Here is a 16,238-nt window from a genome sequence, read left to right on the forward strand (position 1 = left end):
GGGCGGCGGGGGCGGCGGGGGGGGGGGGGGGGAGGGGGCCCGGCGTCAAAGTGGCCAGAGTGTTGGAGGGGAGGGGAGGAAAGGGGAGGGGAAGGGAAGGGAAGAGAGGAGGGAGGGGGAGGAAGGGAGTGGGAAGAGTCCGGTCCGGGTTTTGCCTGCAGCCCCCGGGCAGCGTTCAGTGCTCGGAGCTCCAGCCCGGGCGAGCAAGCTAGCGAGCGCGCGGCGGCGGAGCTGGGATGTAGAGGCGGAGGCGGCGGCGGCGGCGGCGGCGGCAGCAGCAGCGGCACTGGGAGAGAGCTGGGGCAATCGAGCCCCACTGCATCCTCAGCACCCCGGCGGAGCCCCGGGACCAGCACATAGTCTACATCGCCCCCTCCGGGGCCATGCGCCCTGCTTCCTAAACCCCCACCCGGCGGCGGGCGCCGCGCGCACCCCTCATCTCTTTTCGCAGTATTTGAGTATTAGTTGGGATTTTTTTGTTGTTGTTGTTTTTAATTTTTGGAGAGAGAAGGCTGGGAGGAAGTGGGCAGGGGGGCAGGTGCTTTTTTTTCCCCCCCGCCTTTCTTGTTGCCGCTCTGGATTCCCTGGGCTAAGCCGGGCGGCGACAGTGCGCACGGAGGAGGTGGCTGCTGCTGCTGCTGTTGCTGCTACTGCTACTGCTGCCCGGAGCGGCGGCGGCTGATCGGCTGCAGCTCCCCCCTGCTTTTCCCATCGCCCCCCCACCTCCTCGTCCTCCTCCCCTCCCCCCACCTCCCCCCCCTCCCTCGGGTGGGGGGGGGCGCGGCGGCCCCGGGGGGCTCGGGGAGGCTGCGGGGTTGTTGTCCCTCCCCCCCCCTCCGGCTCCCCGCCCCTTCAACCTCCCCTCCCTCCCGGGGCTGGGCTCCCCCTGCCCCTCCCCCGTCTCCCCTGGGGCAGGCTAAGCGGACTGGGGTGAGGGGGGGGCCGGAGTTGGGTGGAAGTCGGCGGAAAGTTTGCAGTCTCTCGCTTCCCCGAAGTTCAGGTGCGGAGAGCAGCGGGCTGGGGTCTGGGGTCTGGGGGCCACCACCCTCTGGGGTGTGGGGAGCATGGACCCAGGAGGTCGTGGGGGGCGGGAGAGGTCTGGGCCCAAGTCCCCCGCCTCCGAGACCATCTTCGCGGCTAGGACTATGCTGCGATCCCGGGGCTGCTGCCTGTTCGGTCGCAGATCATTGAGTCCAGACAAAAAGCGGGGTTTTAGGGTCGGGGGTGGGGGGGCGTGACCACTCTGCGGCGCGGAACTGGGGTGGGGGCTGGGTACAGCTTTGCCCCCCTCTCCCAGTTGGGGTCAGCCTTGCGCTCCGAGGAGTTGGGAAAGGGGTTCCCCTGGCGGGGGGCGGGGTGGGTGGGAGGCGGTGTTTCCCGGGAGAGACGGGGGGGGGGGGGGGGGGGGGGGGGAGGGGGCGCAGGTGCCAGGGGGGGGGGGGGGGGGGGAGCCCTTAGCCTGGAGGGTGTCCCTGACCTCAGGCAGGTCGGGATCTTTGAGTCTCGAAAAGAAGGGAGTCTGTCCTCCTTCTCAAGCTTGCTGGTCGCTGCTGACCTTTCTCTCAGACCGGGGCTGGCGCCAGTGCCGGTGCCCTGTGCCCATGCCCTGCGTGGAGGGAGGGTTGGGGCCTTGGTGGCCATGGGGATGAAGAAGGCTTGGCCTTTCACGTTCCCTAGTTTTGTCCTCTCCTCTTCTTTCCCCTCTACCCCCAGCCTCCCAACCACTCTTGGCTCCAGGTTGGGGTGTGTGTGTGGGTGCTAACTCTGAGACCGGCGCCCTTGGCCACGCGTGGCTGCCCCTCTTCCCGCCCTACCCCCCCCCCCAACCCCCGGAGCTGGGGGGGGGCGGTGTTTGGCCGGAATCGGGGTCCTGAATACTTTTAGATCTATTCATTCCGCGTCCTCGCCCCCGCCGGGATACGGGGTGCTGGGCAGGCTGATCAAGTTTGGCATTTTTCCCCCTTCAAAGTATTTGCCCGTCTCTCCCCCTCCTTCCCCCGCTCGTCTTCCTCCCCCCCCGCCGCCCCTTCTTCTTCCCTTCGTCTATCCCAGTATTTGGGATTCTCCAGTGTAAAGGGCTGTCTCTAGCGACCAGCGTGGGCTGTGCTGTGCTGTGCGGCGTGCCGGGCCGTGCCGTGCTCTGCTGTGCTGAGACTAGCAGGGACGGGGAGGGTAGGAGAGGGGATGAGAGGAGACTCACCCGGCGGGAGGAAGAGGAAAGGGGGTGCCTTATCGGGTGATCTGGGACCCCTCAGTAGCGTATGTTCTGGACTTATTGTGAAGGGGCAGAGGCGGTGGTACTGTCCGCCACCATTCCCACCTTCCTGGTAGCTGTCTGCTTCACCAGACTCGAAGGCGAGTCAAGTCAACAAGCATTTATTAAGCTCCAACTATGCTCCCCTTAGCTCTCTCGCACCCCCTCTCCACCTTAGTCATCTGAAAGGCCTCCCCCCCTTTAACCCCTTCAGACTGGATTGTCTATGTACAAATTTCCCCGCCCCAGAAGGAATTTAGTTTTTTTTCTCGGAAAGTCGTTCTTTAGCGCAGCCCCCCTCCTCCTAAAAACACACACAGATTCACACCCCACCCTGGTTTTCTGTTGAGTAGGGGCGCAGCGAACACTGTATCTGTATGGTCTGGACTTAGCTTCGTGGAACCATGGCAAATGCTGTCTTTTTAGGGGGCATTGGGGAGCTGTGGGAAGAGGCTGAAATCCTAGGAACTGTCAGAACCACTGAGGTCCCCATAGGGAAGTGGGAAATAATTTTGGTTTTCGTTTCCCAGGAAGTAAAAGAACTGGAAGGGGGAAACACGCAGATTTTGGGGAAAAGAGAGGAAAGAGTGGGGGTGGTGCGTTTTAGTGACTATTGCAACCAGAGTAAAAATTAATGACCTAGGCCCCTAGGGAGAGTGAGACTTTGGGCCAGATGGGTTGAAAGTCCAGTGATAACCCCACCCTCTTTTGTCCCTGGACCCTGAGTAGCCCTTAGGCTGAGCCTCCCGCACCTGCGGAACAGTGAGGGGTCTTCGAGCCAAGTGTAAGGGTGCTTGGTAGGACTATGGGGTCGTCGTCTGAGAGAAGCGGGGATTTGACCTCTGTCTTCCTGCCCTTTGCCGAGGTTACTCCGGAATGGGGAGAAGGGGCTCCTTCCTCAGGTCCCTACTGACCTCCTCCCCAAGAAGTTTGTCCAGGAAGTGTGCCTGGGAATGGGGGTGGACCCACTGGGGTGCCTTCCCCTCTTTCCCCCAACTCCCGCTGGGGTTTGCCTACAAAACACTGAATCTCTTTCAACTTTTCCGCTGAGGCCGCCTGGCGGGGGATGTGAGAGCGCCACGCTGGAGTCGCTCGGGTGCCGGCTTGGTTGGGGAGGGCCATTTGAACACTGAGGCATTTTCGCACAGCTGCCAAGCCCGGCGCTGGAGCGGACAGGCTGGGAGGAGGGGGCGGGGCGGGCGGGGGGTGGGGGGCTGTCTTCAGTGTTTCCTCCCCCACTGCCTAGCCTGGTGGAGGTGACATTCCAGGAAGACAGGTTCTGTAGACATCACCCCAGGTTATTGGGTGTGACCTATGGGGTGGGGGGTGTAGCAGCACCCAAAAGCTTGTCCAGAGTTTGGGGAGAGGAATACCCATACCCTAAACTTGTGTTGTGGGAATAGGGAGCTTCAGTTATATAGCAATTGTGGAAAGCAAAGGAGACTGACCCAGCTCTCGAATGAAGTGGGGAGGGTGGGGGGGCAGCAGTATTGATATAACAGATTCTCTGCCTCCTGGATTTTCCTGGAAGAGAAGCAGGAAGGTTCCTGGGAGGGTTGGGGGCTTAGAGAGCTGTGCTGCAGAATAAAGTTAATATTGATGGTGGGGGGAGGGAATTATTCCCTTTCTAGGCGCTGAAATATAGTCTTTAGTCCCCTCCCCGCTCCCCATCCCCTTGGGGGGTTTGGAGAGTGCTCTAGAAATCTTTCCTCCAGAAATCTTGAGAGGGCTGGATGCACTCCACCTGTGCAGAGTAGGACGGGGAGCATTGGTTAATTGAGGGTCTTCTTGTGCCTTTCTGAAACCTGACCCCTCTCAGTTAGATGGCTGATGAGCAGAGCTTTTCCCATATGGTGGGGCCCTAACGTATCCCCTCCTTCATCCTCCTCTGGTTGGTGCTAGAGAAGTTTCACCACAGCACCCCATTTATTTATTTTGGTTAGGGTTGTTTTTCTTTAGCTCAGCAGGTGATTGGGTTGAGGTCCTAACAGTCTGTGGGCAAAGCTTGTTGATTTATGGGCTTATGTCTTTATCATGTGAAGCCAGAGATGTCCTGCCCCAGTGGGAAGAAGGGATTGGGGGTCCATCTTTCTTCTCCCCCACAGTTCTTTGTGTCATGGACACACTGGGACCCCCTCCCCATTTTCCTTTGAGTTTTTCATATTTTGAATGATAGTCTCCTTCTACCCATTCGACAGATGGAAAGACTAATGGAGGGTAATTAGATTGGGATTAGACTCTAGGAAAGTTGAAGTTTTGCCTTTAAGGGTGTCTCTTTTTTTGGAAGGGGTGGGTTCCCAAGGCTGCTTTCCCAGTTTGGAGGTATAAGCTAATCGAGATAGTGCCTCCCCTATGTGTGGGTCCTCCCCATACATAGGTCTCTGTATTTATAGACATATCCCAATTTCCTGGAGGGTGGGGGCAGAACATGAGGCCTTCCTATTTCAGGTGTTCCCCTCCACTTTCACACACTAGATCAGTATATGGAGATGTCCCAGTTCGTTCTCCATACACCTCTCTTTACCCTACCCCCAGTATGGGAGGGGTGTATGAAGAACGAACTGGGACATCCTTGATTAAGTGTATTAATAGTTAAACTCAGCTCATAGCTTAGACTCACCAGACCACGAAAAGCCTCCGCCAGTTACTCACGCTCTGTTGCTCAGCAAGAATATCCCGCTCAAATTTTTTTCCCCCTGCTTTCTCTTTTTTTTTTGGGGCCCCCCCCCCCCCAACCAGGTCCACTCAGTCCCACCTCAGTATGTAACTGGGAAAGGGCCCTAGCCTGGTTCCCTGGAGAAAAACCAGGACTCCCTCTCCCTTCTCGGTATCTCCACCTGCCTAAACTCAGATCCATCGTCAGCTGACAGAGGTGGCTGTGATGAAGGGTGTGAGTGTGAGACTGTTCGTGTGGGGGGTAATACGAGATCTGAGCCTGGATTGTCTCCAAATGTATACTGTATTAATGTGCTTTGTATACAGTAAGCGCCTAATAAATGCCTTTCTTTCTATTCACCAAGCTGTGTCAAGGTAGGATCTGGGCTAATCCATAAGTGTATATATATCTGTACAGACTCCTTTTCTGGTATATGTGCACATAAACATGTCTTTGTGCGATTGCAAATTTGTGGGAATCCCTATGTCTCTTCACAAGGGAACCCCCTTCCTCCCCAGCCCTCTCTGAGATCCTGGTGCAGACCCCTCAGGCTTAGACTTTGGCCCTCCCAGGCATTCACAGTCCCTGTTTGTTCCCTTCCCCTGTTAACCATTCTTCACTCCCACTTCATGGGACTGGTTGCTGACACCTTTTCCTGCACCCAGAATTTGGAAAACTGGAGGAAGACAGACTGGGGCCCTGGGAGACAGCACTCATCCATTGAGATGGCAGCCTGTGATTACAGCAATAAAAGGATTTTAAGGTCATAGGTTTGGTTTTCTTTCTCCCCAGAAGCTATGCAATAGCATAAGGCCATGATTGTGTGTGTCTGCAGGTTAAGAAGAATCTCTGTGTGATCATAGATATTCATGTGTGTGCTCATGGATGCACCTGTCAGCTAGTGTGTATACCTGTGATTACGCACGTGTGCATATGTATGAGATGAGCATAGTGTTAAATATGTAAAGATATACCTGACCCTACCCTAGGAGGGCCTCTCCTGTCTTTGTGTAGCTTCCCAGGTGTGTGTGTGTGAGAGAGAGAAAGAGAGAGACATTGATTGTCTATAATTTCCCTTATTAAAAGGGGGCAGGAATTTTAAAATAAATGTCTGTAATGGTTCTTTGGGTTCCCCATCCTCCCCAAAGACAGCTTAAGCCTAGGCATCCCATCTCCCTTGTCTCCCTTTAGCTCCAGCTTATTTTTTGGAATGGGGAGGAGGGGGAAGTGACCTCAGACCCAGGTTCTCCCCAGGGAGTGGAGGTCATTGATCAGGGCCCCCCACTGCCCTGGTCACCTGGTCCCTCCTGGCTGTGGTGGACTCAGGGTGTTAACCCTGCCCCTCTGGCTCAACTCCAGTACCTATAATTGCATTCTGCTGCCTAATCCCCCAGCCAGCTCAATTAGATCTCAAATTCTTCTTCATTTCCTGCCTCCCATGCTGGCCTCCATTCTGGAACCAAGGCCCTCCCCAGTCAAACTGATCCTGTTAGTGCTTAGAGATCTCTGGGGAGGATTAACCCTTAAGACCTTGGTCCCAAGTTGCTCATACTTAAGTGACTGGGTGACCAGGGAGAAAGAGCCCTGACTGAGGAAGCCTTTATGGTTGGGTCCTAGCCCATTAGCGATGATAATAGTTTGCTTCCCCCCCCCCCTCACAAAAGCCTTACAATACCTCTCCTTTTCCAGATGAAGAAACTGAGGCCCAGACAGTTGAAATGCCATCCTCTATGTCAGCCACTATTCTAATCCAAATCTCCCTAATACTAAGTCCAGTGATCATTTACTACATCTGGGTCCTGATTAATAGGAAAAATGAATGCCCTGAAATGGTCACATTATTTGAATTCTAGCTGTTTATTTCCACTGGGATGGAACCAGTTACTATTTTTTACATAATCTTAAGTCCAAACAGTGTGATTTTTGATTATGTATATACCATGCTGCCTCACCGTTCCTCAGTCTCTCCATCTTGGAAATGGGTGTGCTGGTATTGACCCTGGAAATTTGGAATGGGAAGCTCTTGAGGGTTTGTCTCTGCCGCTCATGGCCTTGGTTGGTTAGATTCTGTGGTGTGCCTGGTACTCACTGGAGTCTCATGCCCACTCCTGAGCTCCTTTTCAGCCCTCACTGTCTGTACTACTCATTAGACTTTTTAGCATTTCTCTGGCCTTGAGACAGCTCTCCAGTTGCTAATACTTCCTGGGTAAGTACTGTCTCTCCCACTAAACAGTAAGCTCTTGGAGGGTAGGGAGTATCACATGCTGTGCACTCAGGAACTTCTCAATAACTGTTTGTGGATGGTGGTAATGAGGTAGTGGGGGCAATGTGCATGTGAAGGTCCAAGAGCCCAGTTCTTCCCCAACTCACAATTCCTTGGAGAGTCTCCCCCTCCTCCCCAGGCTCCAGACTGAGCCAGGAGGTCAGCTGCCTCAATCCATTCCCTGAGACAGGCAGGGAGCCTGTAAGGAGATTTGGGGAGGCAAGGGCTGGAGGTCACCTCCTCCTCCCCAAGAGGCTCCTCGGTGGCTGGGCTGACAGGCGGCCTGGCCTCCCTGAGGTTTGCTGGCAGCTTTGGAGACAGCTTGAAAATGCAGGGCTGCTTACAGATCAGCTCAAGGAACTGTAAAGGTCTCTCCATCCCATTACTAATCCCCCAGAGCTCCCCCCCCCCAACTCCTGTAACCACCTCGTCCCTGTCCTTTGCAGGAAAAGGGAAAAAAGAAATAATATTAAAGCCAGAGAGCATGCCCACAACTCTCAGCCCTTCTGGAGAAACCCTCTGGCTATCAGTTCCTCTCCTCTGTCCTTTTCTACTCCTTTGGCCTGTGTTGTGCAATGATCTCCTGGGGTAGACTTGGATACAGAATTCCTGGCCTGGGTTTAAGGATATACAGGCCATCATCCATACTGAAGTGCATGCATGCATGTGTAAGTCACCTGCCTTGACCCTTAACTGAGCAAGTGGCCAAAATCTTAACTTAGTCAAACCACTTTGCAGTGAGGGGTCAAGGTCTTAGGCTTTTGCCCAGAAGACTTTGTCTTATCTCTATTTTTGGGGGGGGGGTGACCAATTTTCTTCCAACCTGCTCACCCCCCTTCCACTTGCATTTCAGCTGCCACCCTACCATGGATGGATGGGTCTCAGTTCCTCCCTGACCTTGAGACCACCTCCTGTTAATCCCAGGAACCATGCTGGTTCTTCCAGGCAGACAGGATATATACTCAACTACCCCAGGCAAAGTTGTTGGGGAAAGGCCTGAGCAAAAAGAGGGCAAAGGGGGTGGCTTCTTCCAGGAGGCCCTCCAGGCTTTCTGTGTCCTCTGGCCTTATTTCTTGGCCACTGTTCCAATCCTGTCTCTTGGCCTCATACTCTGTCTCCATCATGCTGTGTCTGTCTCTTTTCCACCCTGTCTCTATCTCCATCCCTTTTACTCTTTCTGTTACCTACATGCCCCTGCATATCTTTCCCTATGTCTTTGTCTGTATCTCTGTGCTTTTTCTCTCTGTTTGTCTTTTTCCCCCTCTTTTGGTTGCCATCTCCTTCTCCTGCCGGAACAGAAACCTCGGCAACTGGTCCAAGCTGCTTCTCCTCCCCAGAGTCCACCTCTTCCTGTCTCCTCCCCCCCCCCCCCAGCTGTGCTGTCCATGAGAGAGCTGGTTTTTATTTATTTTTCTGTTTGTTTGGGAAGAGGGCAGTGGTGGCCCTGGCCACTGAGGCTCTGAGAGCCCTAGAGCTGAGAGCAGTGGGTACTCCTGCTTGGCTCCAGCCCTCACAGGAATTTGCCCGGATGGCTGATGGCTCTATATTTATCCCCCCTTCGCCAACACTGGCCTTGAGCTAGGCAGGGCCAGGCCTGCCCAGCAACCCAAAAGGAGGGGAGGGGAAAGGAAGGGAGGTCAGGCCAGCAAGAGAACCTTAGTCAGTAGGAAATAGCCAGTTCTGTCTCCCTGTACCAGTTTTTCTGGGGACCTGTCAAGGAAGCTGGGCTCCAACAGTCCCCTTACACAGGCCCCCAGTCTAACCAATGCCTTCTGCCTTTCTTTTCTCCTCCTAGGCAGGGAATAGCCTCTGTTTCATGGAGTTTGGAATCTGTCCTTCTAGTAGGAGAGGGAATCATAGGCCCAGAATTATATCAGCACATTTAGATTCTGAGGCATGAGGCTGTGGGTGGGCCTTGTTTCCTGTATGTGTATGCATGCATGTGTTTAGGGGGTGGGGGTTGAAGTTGGTGGGACAATTGGTGGACTGAGCTGGGGGCCACTTCAGGACACTTCTCCCCTAGTGGGTGGCCTCAGGAACCACTGTCCTGCCCCTTTCCCCTCCCTTGGGCAGCTTTCTTGAAAGTCTTGTGTGGATGTGAACACGCATATGTTGGGTGGGTGTGTGCAGGGGGGTTTTGTCGGTCACTGGGAAACCTTCCCAACCCTCCCTTGGCCTCCCAAGGATCTTTACTTTTGGGAACTGTTAGCCACCTGGCCTAGTTGGGCAGATGGGGGATAGTTGGTTCTCCCCCCTCCCCCCCAGTTCTCCTAAGTTCCCTTATTTGGGGAGGGATCCAGAGCTTAACATCTCCCAGCCCCCTGCCTCTGCCCCTTCCCAGGGCTCTGCCCTAGGCTTGAAATCTGGTGACCAGAACTATGCAAAGTATTTTAGAACTGCCTTTCCCTGCCCTGCCCAACCCCCTTCTCCCATAGGGCCCCAGTGAGTCTGGTACCCTGGACACAGTCACATGTGAACATTCACACATGCAAACACATGTTTTGCAGGCTGATGTATTTGCATACATGAAAAACACAAATTCTCACTCCTTATGCTGTCAGCCACTTCCCTGGGGGTCAGTGATGGGATTTGGGGTCTTCATGGAACCAGCAACTTTTGAGGCTTAGGGCTTTGTATAGCTGGTTTGTAAGAACCAGTTCTACTGGGATCACTTAGCCCCCATCCTTTTTCCAGGTATCCCCCCAGATTTCTGCCTCCCTCCCTTCCAGCTCTGCCCTTAAGGAGCTCTGCTCTGGCCTGCCTTTAGGGGAGTGAGCAGCCCTTTCTAGGTGTCTGAAGTTACTCCTTAGCTATCTCACATTGGAGGGAGGCCGACTTAGGACAGGACATGACAGGCCCTGCTAGTTAAAAGCTAGAGAAAGACCTGAAAGGTCCTATTGGGGAAAAGTGTCTCAAGGACCCTGTGGAGTTTGAGGGTCTAACTGGTCATGCTTCTCTGATTCTTGTCTGGGCCTACAGCCCAAGATAAAGTCAGAGGACATTAGAGTTATGGATTGAGAAATAGAAGAGGCCTTAGAGGTCATCGAATCCAATCTTCTTATAGTTAAGACCCAGAGCAGTTAGGTTACTTACCCAAGATTAAGTAGTAAGTAACAGTGTGGGGATTTGAACACAGGTCCTGTGGTAGATGAGGAAAAACCTTGGAAAATTTCCTCTTGACTGAATTCCTGGGTGCCTCCAATCTAATTAGGGTCTATCGGTAGCAAAGTGGACCCCTGGGTTCAGAATTGTCTTTGGTTGGGGGCAGCTAGATGGCTCAGTGAATAGAGGACTGGCCCTGGAGTCAGGAGGGCCTGAATTCAAATGTGGCTTCAGCATCTTGACACTTACTAATTGTGTGACGTGACCTTGGGCAAGTTACTTAACTCCAATTACCTTGCCTTCCCCCTTCCAAAAAAAAAAAAAGGATTGTTTCTAGTTTCTAAATCAAAGCAAATTTAGTACACTGCTCCATGAGAAACACAATAGTACAGAGTGTATATGTATGTGTATGTACATATACATAGATATACATATATGGTACACATACATGTGGTTACTAATTTATTTGTCAAGCATAGTCCATTGAACATCAACTGTATGTGTGTGTGTGGGGGGGTGGAGATGAATAAGAATCATCTAGTAATAAGGATAAAACATAGACATCAGCAACCACAAAACAAGGCTGTGTGTGCTAAATCCACCAGAGAGGGACTAGCCATGGAGGGGAGAGCCCTAAAGGAGGATGAATCACTTCTGGCGTCACAGAGGAAGTGACATTTGAGCTGAGACTTGACAGATACCTAGGATTTAACCAGTGGAGATGGGACAAGTGGGGAGAATGGTAGCACATATGCAATTTATTCACATGTGTTTATGTTGGTGTACTAGAGGCTCAGTTTCTGGGACTGCAAAATGGGGATGATAAAGCTTAACTCACAATTGATATGAAAAATGTTGCTTTGTAGTGCTCAGAGTGTTATACAAATATAATGTGTGTCTCCCATTTAGCGTTAGTCGTAGAGGGGTGGGAGCATTAAGGCTTGATGATCCCTGTTAGGGTTCCTTGGGAAGAGAGGGAAAGAGAGGCAGTAGTAAGGAAGGAGGGTTTGCTTTTCTTTTGAAGGGGTAACGAGCTGGGGGAAAGGGACATAGTCGGCTATTTTTCAGGGATAGGCAGAAAGTTCAGAGAAATCACTTGGAAGAAAATGTAATGGGAAAATCCTGGGGCATGCTCCCTGGGTGTCAGTTTTCTCATCTATAAAATGGGCTTGCCAATTCTCTGCCCTCTAGTGAGGTTCAGATGAGATCATGGGTGTGAAATCACCCTATAAGCTGTAAAAGTACAAGCAGAGGCAGCAGGTCTGAGGATAAACCTGGGGTAGCTTTTTTTTTCCTCCTGGCTTTCCTACTTTCTTTTTGGCTGTTAGCCTCCAGGCTGGGGGTGGGGTGGGGCAGAGTGGGTGGGGGGGACTAGGAGCCCTCATTATTCTCTCATGCTCCCCTTCTCTATCCAGAACACGACCAAATGGCTGAGCTGGGGCAGGGACTGATGGGAATTCATTGTAGAAGGCTTGGAGGAAGAAGTGGTGATGAGGAGGGACTCCTGAAAAGCTTGGCTTGGCATATGAGAAGCTGGTGGGAGGTGGGGCATGGAGCTGGCTCCCAGCCCAAGGGGATGGGAACCCCAGTGGATATGGATGCCTGTGTGTGGGAGGGCCTTGGGCATTTCCCCCTCTTTCCTCTCTAATGAACCACAGGTGTGGGGAACAGTCCGGTGGCCCTGGAATGGGAAAGTACTTTGGGATCCTGTGTTGGCAAGGAGAGGAAGACAGCTCTGGATCAGTGGAGTGGGGGGTAGGCTGTTTCTGTCCCTGTCTCCCCATCGCTCACTGTATTTGCCTTTTTGAAATCTGTGGAGAAGACCAGACAGGGTAGGGGACAGTCACTGGGATAAGAGTTGGGACCCCTCCCAGCTTCCTCCCTACTCTCCCTCTGTTTAATCTCCAGTGTTGTTTTCCAATAGCCAGGCAGAGAGGCCTGAACTTGTCTGAGCTTCTGTGTGTGTGTGTGTGTGTGTGTGTGTGTGTGTGTGTGTAGCTGAGTTTCATCGAGCCAGTACCCTGGGAGGTATATAGGACGCTGATGCTGATGGTATGTGGTGGATTGGTGTGTAAGGGGCAGGGCTCAGGAATGGTCTAACCAGGGCTGAAGGGGAGAAGAGACCCACTTTGCTCACCTTGCCTCCTCCAAGTTGTGTAGGAAATTGCTTAATTGGGCTAATGATGGGTGAATCATCTAGTGGAGAGGGCTCAGAAACTTCTGGCTGAGGCTAGGAAAAGCAGTCCTGGTGGCACCTCCCCTCAGGACAATCTATCCAAGAGTTAACAGCTCCAGGAATATTAAAGCTAGAAGGAATCTTAGGGATCAACCCATTGTCATGTTATGGAGAGGCAAAAGGAGTCTTAGAGAAAGACTGTGAATTGCCCCCCCGATTACTTAGGATGAGTTACCAGTTAGGCCTAGGACCCTGGGGTAGGAAGGGAGAGATGAGGGCTGGGGTGATTTGGAGTTCTGATAGAGGCTTTCTTTTAAACACAAGGAGAAAGAGAAACCACCAGTCTGTGCTCACCACAATTGCCCCCTTGCGTCCCCCCCATCTGGCAGTGGGGTGAGCAGGATCTGGTGGCTGGGAGGGGCTGAGCGGAGGCCTGCCATGCCTGCTGCCCCTCAGTGCCCGCCCACGCTCCCGAGTAACCATCATGAGGAAGAAACATGGGTTGCTGCTTCCAGCAACAGCAGGGCAAGCCGGGACCGCTTCCCAGCTCCCCTTGTGACTCACTCCCTGTCGGCGACTCCCCCTCCCTCCCCGCGGGGGCCTCAGCATCCCCCATCTGTGCAATGGGGAGAAGAGACCTACTGCTCCCACCCCCCTGCTGGCCAGTCCGAATGCTAAGCTGGGAATCTGATTCTCTTCCTCCCTGTGGGAATTTGGGGAACCATTGGAGGCTGGGTAAAGCTGAGGCAGATGGATGCAAAGACCTCCAAGGGTTATCCTCTCTCCTTTTTCTTGCCTCCAGGAAGTGCCGCCTCCTAAACCAACCCAGGTGGCCTCTAAGCCCCAGCTTTAGGCTCCCTTGAGGAGCAAACTCTGTACAGCCCAGCATGCTCAGGGAAGTCTTTCCTTGGGTCTGATTTGTATCCTTCCTGTTGGACTGGAAGACCAGTCTGCTTTACAATGACCTGCAAAGACCCAGGAGGGAAAGGGGAAGGGGGGAGGGAGAGGGAGAGGGAGAGAGAGAGAGGGGGGCTCCATGGGCCAGGGAATGGCAGTGGGTTTGTGGGTAGACAAAGGACTGTCTGGGTGGTTCTCTGAGAGACTGTTCGAGTTGGTTGGGGGCGGGTCCCATTGGATGAGAGCATCGGAAAATCCCAGCTGGGTATCAGGAAGTGTTTCCTCTCTGACATCTGTAGGTCTCTACTTTCCCAAGGGAAGCTGGTCCAGAGCTAGGGTGGAAAGTAGAGGAAAGCCTCCAAAACTCCCCCCTTCCTTCCCATAAACCCCAATTCTGCCCTAGGTTTCCTTTCAGGTAGCCAGCTCAAGTATAACCCAGTCCTGGTGCCATCCTGGGATGAGGGAGGGGACCCCCTGTGGAGCTCTCATTTTCAACGAGCCTCCCTGCTTTACTGTAGTGCTCTCAGCCCCAGAGTTGGGAGCTGTGGGGATAGTGAATTACTATTGAATCAGTTTTGGGAGGTGGAGGAGGTATGTGCATAATTTGGGTGGGGGGAATGCCTCTGAGCCTTCCCCTGGGATGTTTCTAGGGAGAGGCATTTTGTAGTTGTTCCAGCTGTTTCTGGGTTTGGCCTCCTGGGGGGTGTGTATAAGGGGTGGGATGTGCCTGGTATCTGAAGGGAGCTGAATTCAAGGGTCTGGTTCACAGGTGGTGGGGTGACTGGGGGTGGCTTGGCTGGAGTCAAGTGCTCCAGCTGTCTCCTCTACCCAGTCATTTCATTCACTGAAAGTCAATGTCCAGGAGATTAGGACTGGGTGGCTGAATCTATCCGGTTGGGCCTTGTCAGAACTGGCCACTACTGGGGTCCTTAGTGATGTGGGGGTTACAGTGACCATATGGGTTAGCCCTATATAGCATGGAACTCCTGTCCTAGGCCTAGGCTTCTGAGGGAGAAAGAGCCAATAGCCCCTCTCCATCCCCCACTGCTCTGCCCCAGGGCATCTACAGAGACCTCTAGGGAAGGGGAGGGAGGGAGCAGGAGAGGAGGGAAAAAGGCTATGGTGGCAGCGGGTGGAGAGCAGAGCTCAGGAACAGCGGGTGTGAGAGCAGCCAAGTATTCCAGCTAGCTGTCAAAGACAGACAGGCATGTGGGGAATTCTGTTCTTGGGCTAGAGATCAGCCGGGCAGGGAGGGGACTGTCCACCCACCTCCCTGCAGGGCCTTAGAGGTTTTAGCAAAGCAGAAACTGCCCCTTTCTCCTTCCCCTCATTCCTGCCCCCCCCCCCGCCTCCAGGCCCTTTGGGACCTTCTTAAGAAGGCCAGCCTCCCATTTCAATCTCTGTCTGTGGGTGGGGGTGCTGGTTGGGAACAGGAGAAGGTAGAGTTCATAGGCTGAGTAGCTAAGGGTGGCCAGTAGCATTATTTGCTGTGAGCAAAATTGGGTGGGGATTAAAATCAGGGGTGCTCCGTCTGGGGCTACTAGGTCAGCACACTAGGCTTCTGGTTTGTCAGGGCAGAGCTCCTGGCTCCAGGGACCAGGGACTGGTGTCAGATGGTCACAGGCCTCCCCAGGGAAAGCTGTTCAGGTGCTAAAATTAGGGACTGGGGGGGGGGAGGGATGCTATAATCTGCCAGAACCACTCCCTACATTATCCATTTTCCCTTCTTCCAAGGGTCTAGAGACCCTGTGAAGGACCTGAAGATATGAGGGATGATCACAGCAAGGACCTTGGTTATTTCAGGATAGTGATCTTGTATGGGGACCTTTTGGGGAGGGAGGGGTCTGGAGTGCTCAGAGAATATAGGTGGCAGTTGCCACCATTGGCTAGGGAAGGGGAGACTCTGAATTGGGCTTCAGTTTCAATTGGCGTCCTTAGACACCCTTTCTAAGAAGGTTGACCCCTGCTGCCTGCCGAGGTTTGTTTCCTTGTGAGCCACAGAACAAGGGGAACTGGTATTCCTAGCTTTGGGGATGAGGCCACCTGGTGAAGTTGATGGAGGGGTCTGAGGGCCTGGGTTTGAATCTCAAGTCTGACCCTTAACCTGGGTGACTGCCACTTATCTGAGACTTGGGAGTGTGGACTTTGGGCTCGGATTCCTATAGTCATTGTCCTGTACTGGGGGGAGGGGTTTGAGGGTGGGATGGATTTCTGCTCAGGTTGTCCATTTCCTGTGTATTTTACTAGGGTTATTTTAAAGTACCATGCCTGGAATAGGTCTCTGGGCTGGCTACCTTGGTCCCTTTGCCACCTCTAGTGGGCAAAGACTGGTGTAGGGGAATAGTCAGAATGGGGCATGTTTAGGGGTGGCAAGGCTATATTTAGTGGACAGCTCAGAATCTATGAGGCCCTGGAGCAGCTGCCCACCCCTGGCCCTCCCACAACTTCTTCATCTTACACCCCCCCCCCTCCCAGCCCAGCTTGCATTTGATCTATACAGAAATATTTTCTCCCCTCTTTCTCCTCCCTCCCCTCCCCTTGCTGTTTGCTCATCAGGGAGGGGAACAGCCCTGCCAGGGGATGGACGAGATGACCCGATAGGCTTTTCCTGTCTCGGGTTTCCATGAAATAGGAACCAGAGTGACAGCAGTGAGCCTGGCCCACAGGAGGAGACCGGAGCTGAGATGTGGGGAGCCTAGACCCAGGAGTGTGTGTGTGTGTGTCTGTCTGTCTTGAGGGGGAGGGAGATGCCAGCCATAGTGCTGGCCTTCTCAAGGCCTCTGAAGGCAAAGATTATTTATCAATCTGGCCTTCCTCCCTGCCCAGCAGTCCTCCTCCACCTCCCCTGTCTCTGGTTAAAAAAAAAAAGTATTGGACGCCGCGGAGCTGA

The 16,238-nt window shown here is 53.5% G+C and overlaps 1 protein-coding gene across 4 annotated transcripts in view; it reads left to right on the forward strand.

The window, feature by feature from the left end:
* The first annotated feature begins 884 nt into the window (after positions 1 to 884).
* Positions 885 to 16,238, forward strand: part of CXXC5 (CXXC finger protein 5) — a 53,485-nt gene continuing 38,131 nt past the window's right edge. For 2 of the 4 annotated variants that reach the window (XM_069104349.1, XM_069104352.1), the window contains exon 1: positions 885 to 1,000. The gene's annotated coding sequence lies outside the window, so the exon portion shown is untranslated. Of the gene's footprint in view, positions 1,001 to 11,924; positions 12,031 to 16,238 lie in introns of those variants that run through there. The other 2 variants (XM_069104351.1, XM_069104350.1) reach the window with 2 other exon arrangements.

The sequence above is a fragment of the Petaurus breviceps genome, unplaced genomic scaffold, assembly GCF_028583685.1.
Source record: "Petaurus breviceps papuanus isolate PSGF00001 unplaced genomic scaffold, PetGlider_PUasm1.0 685, whole genome shotgun sequence".
In the NCBI taxonomy this organism is placed as follows: domain Eukaryota; kingdom Metazoa; phylum Chordata; class Mammalia; order Diprotodontia; family Petauridae; genus Petaurus; species Petaurus breviceps.